The sequence below is a fragment of the Protopterus annectens genome, chromosome 2.part1 (assembly GCF_019279795.1).
Source record: "Protopterus annectens isolate FY-2018-M chromosome 2.part1, PAN1.0, whole genome shotgun sequence".
Classification (NCBI taxonomy): Eukaryota; Metazoa; Chordata; order Ceratodontiformes; family Protopteridae; genus Protopterus; species Protopterus annectens.
This window is the reverse complement of record NC_056729.1, coordinates 1207887062-1207900285: the sequence shown is the minus strand read 5'-3', so window position 1 is coordinate 1207900285 and position 13224 is coordinate 1207887062.

The window sequence follows — 13224 nt, the reverse complement described above, 5'->3', positions numbered from 1 at the left end:
ATAGGAAGGACATCACTGATATCATTTATAAGCACTGGTCGATTCTCACCAGCAACCAGGAGATTGGGTCATTAGTGGGCATCACTCCTAAGTTCCAGTATAAAAATAGGAACTATCTTAAGATGCTACTTTGTCATCGCCATGATGGTCAAGAAAAAGTGGCCTTGTTGGGAACCCACCCTTGTAAACAATGCCAGTATTGTAAGTACATATGTGAAGCGAATACTTTTGAGCACCCAGATACTAGTCAGATATTCACTTTTAAAGTTGATGCCACATGTAATACAGCTAACTTGGTATACTTAGCTAGGTGCCAAGAATGCCAAGCTTTCTATGTCAGTAAGACTAATAGGGCATTTAAAATTAGGATTAGAGAACACTTATATGCCATTAGGATTGGACATAGTAATAATGCATTGGCTAAGCATGTAGGCCAATATGGTAACCAACACAGCTTTACTTTTATGGCTATAGATAGTGTCCTGCCAATATTAAGACAAGGGAATATTCGTAACACTACTGAGAGAGTAGAAGTTAATTGGATGATTTGCCTTAGAGCAGACAAAGGCAGTGGCCTTAATGAACGAGCTTCCATTCGACCAGTGTTAAGAGCCAGACGCCTTAAATAAGCACTATTTACAATATTAACAACCCGTATATCTATGTTTAGTTAGGTTATATTGTAAATATATAATGATAGGCTTTTATAAATGCCTTTAAAGTATTTTAAAGATATTTGTTATAAATGTACGTAATTTGTCAATTGCTGACTTTTTTAACTTGTGTCCTTGACGATTAGTGACTTCTACTAGTTTTGTGAATATTGTTTTGTATGATTAGCATACTTATAATGTTTTTGATAGTTTTATACATGAATGGTATACGTAGAATAACACAGTTTAATGCATTTATAGTACATATTTGGAAAATTTTATTTAAATATTTTATTTATTGAGCTTCATGCAACAGTCAATGCTTCTAAATGCTGTAGTAATTATTAGTATTTAGATATGCTTTTCTAGCAGCAAACATTATATATTAGTATGTTTTAGTAAGTATTGAATGATGTGTACCTAGTAAATCCTTTATAGATATGAATTTACTCTATCTAATATAGAAATGTTATGACACTGAACCTTCCTTAATGAAACTTTCAATAATCTGATTTGTATCACTTTAAAGTTTTATAAAATGAAACACATGACTACTATAAAAGGAGCAGACTGATTTTTTGAATGTTAACGGTCTGAGGAAGCAAATGTGAAAGCGCTTACCGACACCAATTTTATTAAATAAATTCTTTTGCTTTTACATATAAGCTTGGTTCTTGGAAAACATCCCAGTTGTAGATACAGGCACTTTATGAATGGATTATTGAGAAGCCTTGGTTACCTCTCTGCCTTTATATTTGGCTTGTTCTTTACTAAGTGACCTGTTGAAGATTTACATTGCACATACACCAATTTACACGTCTGTGACAGATGTTGTTATCCTCCCCCCATAAGTTAATAACATTGTGCTGATGTTGGCAAAGCCAACCATCCACAGGCTAATTCTGTTTCATTTTGATAAATAAGAACACATGACAAGAACTATCTCAGAATATTCATTACTTAATATGCTTTGTGCTAAATGGCACACATCTACCACATTATTATACTGGACACGCTCACAAGTTTATGGTGAATGTTGATATGATATGAAATTATATGATTTATACAGAACTGTATGTTATATACTGAGCTTCAAGAGTGTAACCACAGCATACTCTGCTGGAACATAGAAGATTAACTTGCAAAATTTCAAGAAAATAAGTTTCAATTAAATGCTTCATGTTGTGCTATAAAAGTTAGTTAATGCAGTAAGGAGACACAATGTCTAGAGCTAGAGGTTTTTCTATTGTCTTGGAGAGAAGTAATTACTAGGTCTAAAATGTAAAGGTGTTTAATTGTTTTACAACTTCCAGTTCTCAGCAAACATCTGAGAGATGTGTATTTTTAACACAGAAATGTTAGTTTCTGTTAGCCTGGGAACTGGAGGCAGGTGACAAAGAGTGATGCCATCCAAGCTGACCCAGCAGTAATATCTGATATTAATTTAAGAGCTCTCTCAGAGAGAGAATTTGCATTTTGTATCTTGTCTTGGACCTAGAAATATCCACTCATCATCAGCACTACATCTGCACTTGCTGTGAGTAAGACTTAGGGCATAGTATCTCTCTTAGTTATAGATAAGAATATAGTAAAGATTAGTTTAGATGTTTTCTGTATTTATTTGAGACTGTCCTGCAATGTTGTTTTAAAATATTTCCTGTGATTCTAAACTCTGCAGTTACTGTGTCTTTGAGTATTGTTTTGTTCTTTTATTATTTATTATTAAATATATTTAAACCTAGCCTTGTGGCTGATATTTGTGATACATATTTAAGTTCTTGGAATACTTGTATATGTATTTGGTGATACTGTACAGGCAACTCCTAAATAGTCTTGCAAGTCTTGGTCACAATTACCATTTGGATAATAGTAACATTACACAGTAGGATTGGTCAGCCTTTGTAAGGGCCTTCTAGTAGCTGATAAGGAGAGGTTGGTGGCAGTGATAACTACCTTAAAGTCTGGGCAGAAGGGAGCATAGCTATTAAACCTGTGCCAGCCTCCCCCTGGTGTGTGTGGGAGCATAGCTAGTAAACCTGTGCCATCCTTCCCCTGGTGTGTGTGTGTGTGTGTGTGTGTGTGTGTGTGTGTGTGTGTGTGTGTGTGTGTGTGTGTGTGTGTGTGTGTGTTTGTATATAAATCAAATCTCAAAGTATGTGTGTGTCAGCTACTTGGGCAGGGACACGAAGCACTGGTTGAACAGAGAGGGTGCTGGAGGTCTTGGTTTGACCCCTCAGCTGCGATCGTAACCCTATAGCTATGTCAGTGGGGAGTCTTATAGGTTCACATATTCATAGGTGTGTACTAGGCTAATGGCCCTTGAGCCTTTACAAGCCTATCCCATAGGATTACCCTAGCATCATGCCACCCAACCTTAGTTCCCAGTGCTTCTGTCAAGTAGAGCCACTGGAGTGATCCCCGGGGTGAATTTTCTATTTCCCATCTACTCATCAAGATTTCTCTTGTAGACAGCCAGTGAGGCACTCTGCTTGACATGTATGGGAAGTCTATTCCATAGCATGGGCAGTCTCTGGGTTATGAACTTGTTCCCTCCAGCATGTTCTGTTGATTGTGGTAATGAGTTTGAGGTCTCTGGAGCATGTAGTGTGGAGGGATTGGGATTTCTTTAGATGTAGTATTCTAACAAAGCTGGATCAGACATGGCTTTGTAAGTCAAGCAGAGATCGCCTCTAAGTAGGCAATATGAGACAGAGAATAGTTGGTGTTTTTTGAGTCTGTCCATATAGAACAAGTGTTTAAGGCTTAAGATCTTCTTTGTGAGGTATTTTTGCGGCCTCTCCAGTTGTTGCAGGTGTCTATTGAGGTACATGCCAAATGGGGCATTGTACTCGATGATTGGCCTAATGAGGGAAGAGTAGAGGGAGACAATGACCTTTTTCTTCCTGGATGCAAAATCCTTATTAATGAGATATGCCACATAGAAGGACTTTCTGACCACAGTGGCAATGTGGTGGTCAAAGAGAGGTTGCTGTCAAACTGTGTTCCCAGATCTCTTATGACGCCTTCTATGTTCAGTGGACTAGCATCAATGTGGTAATTCGTGGGAACTGGGTTTTTCCCAAAGGGGATGATGACACATTTTTTGGCATTGAGCTTAAGGCCATGGTTCTGGCACCAGTAATTGGTCTCAGTGAGGCCTTTCTGTATGATGTCAACATCACTTGGGGAGTTAATTATGGCTCCCAACTTGCAATTGTCTGCAAACTTTGTCAACCAGAGTCCCTTCGTGTTGGCCTGGACTTCAGAGAAGTAGATACCAAACTGGAGAGGACCCAGGACCAAACCCTGTGGGACTCTACTCGTGACTGGTTGACAGTCTGACTTGAAGTTGCCTACTTTCACACTGTGGGTACTATGTGTGAGCCAGTTTGCAACCCACCTAGAGATATAGGGGTTGATGCCTCACTTAGTGAGTTTTTCTATGATTCCTGAGTGGGGAATGATATCAAAGGCCTTGGCCAGATCAAGGTAGGCTGTATGAACGACCTTGCCTTCATCCAGAGCTCTGGTGACTGACTCAAAGAATTTGACCAGGTTGAGCAGGCATGATCTACCCTTCACAAAACCAAAGTGTGTGGGATACAGAGTTTGGAGGTTCCCTATATCTTTGTTTATTAGGTTCATGATGATGCGTTCCATAGCTTTGCATATCAGACTTGTCAGGCTAATGGGGGGATAGTTCCCAGGGTCTGTAGTCTCTCCTCCTTTGTGGAGAGGGATGACGGTAGCAGTGCACCATTCGGTAGGGACAAAGCCTGAGGTGAGGCTGTGATTGAACAGGGCACACAGGTGAGGTGCCAATTCACTCTGTAGTTCATCTAGAACACAGCCAGGGATATTGTCAGGTCCCATAGATGCTGTATTCTTGGCCTTGGACAGTGCTGTTTTAACCTGTGCAGCAGTAATACTGGGTGCCTGGCAATCTACTGATATTGTGATTTATCCTTTGGTGGGGGAGAGAGGGGTAATGTTAGCACTGAATCTGTTGGCCAGTATATTGGCAATATCTGTTGGCTCAGTATAGGAGGTGCCATTGTGCAACAGCTCCGAGCAAATCTGGATATTGCTGTGGAGATTCTTTACATAACTATAGAAGGCCTTGTGGTTGTCTTTACTATCTGCTGCAATTCTTTTTTCATAGCTAGCTTTAGAGGATTTGATGAAAAAGGGAGTTTTTCCAGTCTTGGGACTTCACCTTATTTCTTATCAGTTTCCTCCTTCTGTTGTAGAGATCTTATTGGGGAACTGGAGAAAGAGCGAGAAAGCAGCCCCAGACTGACTGTGATCTCTGTGTGCTCTAAAGGGAAATTGTACTTTACTGGGTGTGTACTTGTCATCCTCCCATTATGTAACAAAAAAGCGAAGTAACCAAAGAAACCAAAAACCGGCTACAGAAGGTAACCAGGTAAGATGAACGTAACTGGAACAGCAAGCACTGAAAATCCAAAACAGCTCAAACTGAGTATCTCCATGCACACAGTTTCCACAAATGCCGTCAAAGTTTAAAATTGGAAAAACTCTTCTTTATTGCACAAACTCCACAACAGGTACGAAAAAGAAACAACCTTAGTTGTTAAGCGCTTTCATCTGCTACGCGCAGACTTCCTCAGAGCTAGTGTATACATCCATTGCTTGCATTTAAATAACATTCTTGGCGCCAAAACTGTGATTGTCTTTTAAAGAAACATACTATAACACAACACATTGCCAATAACAACTATGAATATGAAAACATTGTGAAAAACTATTTATAACTGTGTACACTAAACAGAACCTAACAGTATACCATAAAAAAACTTTTTGTACTGAATGCCCTACCTATTAAAAACATATGATATATTTTATTTGATATAATATAAATAAATAATTATAAATAAAATATAATATATTTGATACTAGAAGTTGATATATTTAATACTGGATATTAATATGTTAAAATAATAAATATTTTAAAACCATAAGCTAACGGATATGAATCATGAATTAAGAGTCCAATGTTAAAAAAGGTTTAATACTAATGTATTCATTAATACCTGGACTCCTGGTAGAATCAGTTAGCATCTGCCATTTGCTTTCCTTGCAGGCTAATCTTGTTTTCCAATCACCACCATATAAAATATCCTGCTCCTGATCTATAATAAAAAACAAGAAAATGTGATTTTCCCCATGTTCCTTAATATGTCGATATAAGGCATTCTATTATATTATTATATTATACAGGCAAAACAGAAAGGCAGTTGAAAAAACGTATCTATGAACACTATTATAGAATACAGAAGAAAGATTGTAAGAATGCCTTATATCGACATATTAAGGAACATGGGGAAAATCACATTTTCTTGTTTTTTATTATAGATCAGGAGCAGGATATTTTATATGGTGGTGATTGGAAAACAAGATTAGCCTGCAAGGAAAGCAAATGGCAGATGCTAACTGATTCTACCAGGAGTCCAGGTATTAATGAATACATTAGTATTAAACCTTTTTTAACATTGGACTCTTAATTCATGATTCATATCCGTTAGCTTATGGTTTTAAAATATTTAAAATATTTATTATTTTAACATATTAATATCTAGTATTAAATATATCAGCTTCTAGTATCAAATATATTATATTTTATTTATAATTATTTATTTATATTATATCAAATAAAATATATCATATGTTTTTAATAGGTAGGGCATTCAGTACAAAAAGGGGTTTTATGGTATACTATTAGGTTCTGTTTAGTGTACACAGTTATAAATGGTTTTTCACAATGTTTTCATATTCATAGTTGTTATTGGCAATGTGTTGTGTTATAGTATGTTTCTTTAAAAGACAATCACAGTTTTAGCACCAAGAATGTTATTTAAATGAAAGCAATGAATGTATACACTAGTTCTGAGGAAGTCTGCGCGTAGCAGATGAAAGTGCTTAACAACTAGGGTTGTTTCTTTTTCATACCTGTTGTGGAGTTTGTGCAATAAAGAAGAGTTTTTCCAATTTTAAACTTTGATGGCATTTGTGGAAACTGTGTGCATGGAGATACTCAGTTTGAGCTGTTTTGGATTTTCAGTGCTTGCTGTTCCAGTTACGTTCATCTTACCTGGTTACCTTCCATAGCCGTTTTTTGGTATCCTCCCATTATGTACATCTCTCACTGTTGCCAGTGGTGAAGACTGAGGCCCCTTGATTACTGGGCCAGTACAGGGACATCACATAAGGAGTACAGACATACAAGCAGTTCTGATTCTGATAAAATTCAAAACAGATGTGTATCTTTATGTTTTATGTGACATGATTTACACAATTGTTATCATAATTGCAGTAAAGTAGTAAAATATTAATTATATGAATAATATAGGTGCAATCTTACCCTGCATTCATATCTGTGACTGTCAATGTATTTGAGGCATGCTGTAATGCTTCTTATGCAATTGTGTTTGTATGACATCACTGAGTAATGCAGTCACTACATGATAACAGACATATAGGTGACATAATTAATAGACTTCAGAAAATGCATGAAAATGTAAATAATTTCATCCTGTTACCTTATGTGTGTATAGCAGCAACATTTTTCCAGATGTGCATAGTATGCTATGCTTATTAACACATAAAGTCTTGACTGTAAAATGTGCCTTGCACTTATTTCAGGGAAGGTATGATCATTGTCGGACTGTTTTGAAAGACATAATGGAATGACCATATTAATGTTGTTGGAATTTCAGTCTATGGCAATACTATGAAACAAGGAAGTTTGTGTGCAGTGTACTTCATAACAACCATTACAAATGCAACATCCACTATGGTATACATTCAACTCTGGAGCTTGTTCAATATACGATAACTGACTTCTCATAGTTCTATCAGCCTGTGTTCCATAGTGCAGTGAGATTAAGCACAGGTACATGAGGACCAGCAAACTAAAGTGTCTGAGGGCAAAAGCTCACCAGTTTTTGTCATGACATTAACTGATATTTACTGTTAGGTACTATTACTGCTTAGTGCCTGGCATCATGCAAATACTAAGGCTAAGCAATGATGTGACAGAAGAGAGGGAGGAGAGAAATTGGGAGACAAGGATAGAGACACAAAAAGAGTTTTGTTAATTGGTCATTTATGGCCATCTATGTGGTGTGTTACTCTTACATTTGACATCAAAATTATTCTATCATGACCTTTACAGTAAAGTGTTCCCAACAGAGATAAAGCAGATTAAGACAGACGAAGGATAATTGTGTGTTAATAAATTATGTAGCCAACAGTTACACACAAAATAGCTATGTAAAAAGCATTAAGTAAGACTTTGACATACTTCTGGTTTTGAACCTTGACACTAGGCAATCTACAGATCTAAGCATTATTTCAGCACACCACATAGGAACGCCTGTTTCCCACAGTTAAAATAAGACAACAGATTGAAGTAAAGGAGAATGTATGCAATAGCCTTCATCACAGTAACAACTGTAAAATCCCATAAGGTGTACATTACATCCAGAAACCTAATAAATATGCAAGAGTAAAAAGTGATGAGATAGAAGGGGGAACAGAGAGAGAGAGAGAGACAGAGATGGAGACATGGAGAGACAGACATAAAGATTTTTCTGGGCCATTCTTGGCTATCTTTGTGGTGTTTTACTCTTAGGTTTTACATCATACTTAATCTGTAATGCTCTGCAGAATAAAGTGTTTCCAACAGGAAGCAAGCCAGGGTAGAAAAAATAGAAACACGATTAAAACATAAGCAAAATAATGGTGGGTTAATAACACATCTAGCTAATAGTTGCACACATAATAGTAATATAAAAAAAATAAATAATATTTTCACATAGTTCTGGAAGTGAAGCCTTGACACTATGGAAAAAAAGCAGGCTACAGACATGTGAATTACCTCAGTATATCGCATAAGAACTCTTAATTTATAATGTTGAAATCCCTTTTTTGCAAGGACAGTGACAAAAGTCTGAAGAAAGGCAGAATGTAGACATCAGATTTTATTACAATAATGACATTTGTAACATCCCATAAGGTGAACATTTCATTCAGCAGCCTAATAAATGTAAGAACGACAACTTGAACCAACCAATAAAAAAGAAAAAAGCTTCCACTGTGCCAGAATACGTGATATGAAATTCATAGACTGTACCCAAATGCGCAACAAATTTTCACAGGTCACACTTGAACTTCTAACAAACCAAAAGCTTTTAATAATGTTAAGCACTTTTGTTCCACCAATTGCAAGGAACTTCATCAGAGCTAATCACATACAGAATCATCATTCCTTAAATGCTTGAATTAAATTAAATCATGTTCTGTCAATAATTTAACAAACAGTCATCAATTAAAACCTATTATAATTTTTATAAAATTAATAACCTCTAAGATACATAATACTTTATTGTGTGTGAGCATCTTAGTGCCTGTGAATTGCAATGGCAATTGTTATTGAATGCTACTATGTTGCCATGATAAAATTAGGGTCTATAATTAAATCTTCAACTGCTTAACTTGTTGAGCACCTTAACGTCGACAGCTAAGGGTCAAAAACTGACAATATCGAATGGCCAGTTAAGTGAATTCTTTCATTGGGAAAGAATTTGCTTGACCATGCCAAAGTAACACAAACTTCCAAGCCGTAACGAAGTGGGGGGCTTTTCCCCCTATACCCTGTAATGTAAGGGCTGTGCCCCCCACCCTCCTAACTAAATATACCAACTCCAAGATCACTCTACATTAGGGAAAGGACAAACTCCTGATAATAGCCAAGTGAATTCTTTCCTGATGAAAGAATTTGCTTAACTGGACGTTCAGCATTGTCAGTTTTCGACCCTTAGCTGTCGACGTTTAGGCATTTGATATACTAAGCGGTCGATGATTTAATATAGACCCTAAAATTAAGCTGCCTCACTCAATCCCATTTTAAAATTGAAGTATTATGTATGCCTTAAAATAATGGGAGACTTAACATTCCTATTATAACAGGCCAGCCAATACTTTCAAGTTAATGTTATGAACAGTAGTTCTAATGCGAGAAATATTCTTTCATCTCTACAGAGTTTGGGCTTGCCACTAACACAAGCTATGCCAGGTAACAATGAATTATCAGCAGCACACCAAGCAACATTACACCAAGCCTTTGAATTGGACACATGAAAGGAGAATTAGTTTGAATTGAATGTCAAGTCAAACTAGAACCGAAGTAGAAATTATCCCAGGTCGTTCATTAAGAGAACAGCTGGCTGTTTTAGAAAAGAAACTGACACTATTTAAAAAGTTGCAACTTGAAAACAGTTATTTAATTAAAAATATTGAGAACAGAATAATGCCCAAGGGACTTCAGTTTTTGAAGTTCCCTAATGGTAGTTTCTACAGTTTTAATTTCTACAATGAAGTCCTAAAAGTGTTCGATAATGCGGGGATTGAATTACTGAGGGTGATGGTGAAATTCAACAATGAACAGATTGATATAATGTCCGCAGAGATAGATTCCCTGAATTACAGCATTCATAATAACCTGCTGTTTGACCAGTTTGAAAACAACTATTTTAATATGTTTAAGACCATTGACAAAAATTGTAATATTCAAATGAAACAGAGATTATGTAATTTCAGAGAGAGACATGGAAGCATATAAGAGGGGAGTGGCAAATCCAAAACCTGCCAATCAACACACAGATCATTCACATACCCCTCATAATACACCAACCAACAACAGAACCAATGAGTCAGAGGCTGAAGCTTCAAATGAACATCAAGGAAGTTTCTCCCCTTTAGGATCAGGTGAACACAATGAGAAATGTTATATTCCTCAGAGCCAAATGGAACAACAAGAAGAGGATCAATATGTTCAACAGGGACCCAAAGCAAAGAAAAGGTATCAGAAATGGAACAACCGGGGCGTGGCCAAGGATGAACACAGGATAGCAGCAGATTTCTTCAGCTCCACCAACTTAACTGCACTGACAGGAAATAATTACTTTAAAAATCAACTAATGAAATAATTTTCTTTCTAAATACGTTTGGAATATCAGTTTCTTGAATAATATCTAAAAAAGAAAGAAAATTTCAATAATTTTCCTGTCAGAAATCATCTTGGAAATTTCTCTTTCATCACCTCTGTTCAAAATGAGTTCCAGTAAGCAAACAGTCAGGATTCCAGCATCAAGAAAGAGCTTCAGTCTCTGATATCTACTATTCAGCAACTAACAACCAAAATGGACAAATTGGATACTAAAATTGATAACTTCATAGAAAAAACAGAATCCAGGAAGAAGAAATTAACATTGAGTTTTTGCTGAAGCAGAACACACACCTACAATCCAAACTTGATGACCTGGAAAACAGATCTAGATGCAATAATATTAGGATTTTTGGACTGCCAGAAAATATAGAAGGTAACAACATTACTTCCTTTTTAAATACTTGGCTTCCCAAAACTTTAGACTTGTCAGAAGCATTTTCTTTTGGTATTGAAAGAGCCCATAGGTCCTTATCTAATTTTAATTCTAACAAAAAGTATCCTAGATCAGTTATAGTAAGATTTTTATCATCTTATGACAAGGAGATGGTATTAAAATCTGCATGGGCTAAAGCACCTATTAAAATTAATGAGGCAACTGTGCGTTTTGACAATGACTATTCTTCCTTGGTAATAACTAAAAGAAAAGTTTTTTTGCCATTAATAAGAGAGCTTAAGAAAGCACAGTGCAAAACCTACCTTTTATTTCCTGCCAAACTAAAAATCTTTTTACCTGATGGCCCTAGAATTTTTGAAGACTTGGACTCTGCTTTGCTGTATATTAAAAAAATAAGATATTAGATAAAATAGAAGATATGGAATGGGCAAGTCCTTCATTAAAGAGGATGGCAACAGGAACTTCTTGGAAGACTTCAGAGAAGCAAAAAAGACTAAAAAACAAATGACATGTTCTATATTTTTTTTTCTTTCTTTTCTTCTCTCTTAATCTCTTCAAATACAGTTACTGCATCTCCAGAAAACCACAAATATTTTAAAGATGTATTCAAAGTTATTTTTCTGTGTGCAAAGAACTGTTTTTGTTTCATAAATAGTCAAACTCTCTGAGGAGCAAATAACATGCTATCAATCAACTTGTTTCTTTTTGTGATAAAGAGACCTAAGGTTAGTAATTTGATACATTTTCTTTCTCTTTTTGTTTTAAATAATGGCATTCTTTATAAACTATGCATTTAGTGAGGGGTGGGGAAGGGCAAGGAGAGAAGTATGATGTAAAATATGGAAAAAGTGAAATAATAACTTATTAGTTCTTTAAAACTATATATGCTGTTTAAACACTGTTGCTAAATATTATATCATGATTTTATTGCTTATCCAATCACCAATGGCATATGCAGAGTCCTATGGCGGAAGCAATCCAAAAATCTGAATGTTCACAAACGTTCAAATGTAGAAATAATCCAGGGCAATCAATAAGACTTGGAAAGCCACGTCTGTTGTATTAAATACGTTTTTCCAAGTCTTATTGATTGCCCTGGATTATTTCTACATTTGAACGTTTGTGAACATTCAGATTTTTGGATTGCTTCCGCCATAGGACTCTGCATATGCCATTGGTGATTGGATTTGTTATTATTTATTTGCTTTGTGCAGAGCCCGAGCTCCGTTGGCTGTGTGGTCTTGTTTGTGCATTTTATTGCTTATACCTGATTACAAATAATATGTCATGATATAATTGCAAATAATTAGAACTAAAATAGTTGTAAGTAATATGTTTCATGTTTAACTTTATTAATACAAACAGCAAGTAATATTTCTTTGTAGATACTCTTTGTAGCTTCCTTTTTTCTTTCTTCTCTCTCTTTCTTTTTTTCTCTACTCTCTTCCTTTTCTTTTGTTCTCTCTCTCTCTTTCTCTCTTATAAGTACAGTTATATGCTTCTGATAATACTGATATATCTATATAATAAGATTTGTATGAGAAAATGAAATGGGGCATATAAAAATAAGTTGTATAATATGTTAAATAACTGTAGGCTTGGTTTCACTGTCATAGAGACTGTAATGACTTGTAAAATACTTTGCGAAGGTTTTGCACTGTTTAGTTTCATTTGTATTACTAAATGAATGTCAGTCACTTGTATTTACTAAAATTCCCGCCAGAATGTTAAGGAGACAATTTGGGATGTGGGTTACCTCGTGAATAGTGTCCTCGAGTTGTTTTAAAAGCTTCAACACTCAGAATACACGCAGAGAAGCTGAATGCAGTCATTTTGAACTTTGACCCCTGATTTCACACTGACACATCGCAGATTCAAGAAGAACACTGTTCCAGGAAGTAGAACTGCTGTAAATGTGACTTTGTGATGAAAAACGAACTTTATGACATCTAAATGTGAGCTATTCTTTATAACAACTTACTTATTTAAGATGTAATTTATAAAATATGAAAGTTATAATGATTTTAAATGATTCAGTATGCCATAGTAAACAAGTGAGATATTTTAGAAGGCATAGAAGGTAAAACATATATACACATGTTTTTGAAAACTTACATGACTGCAACATATTACTGTATATAAATACT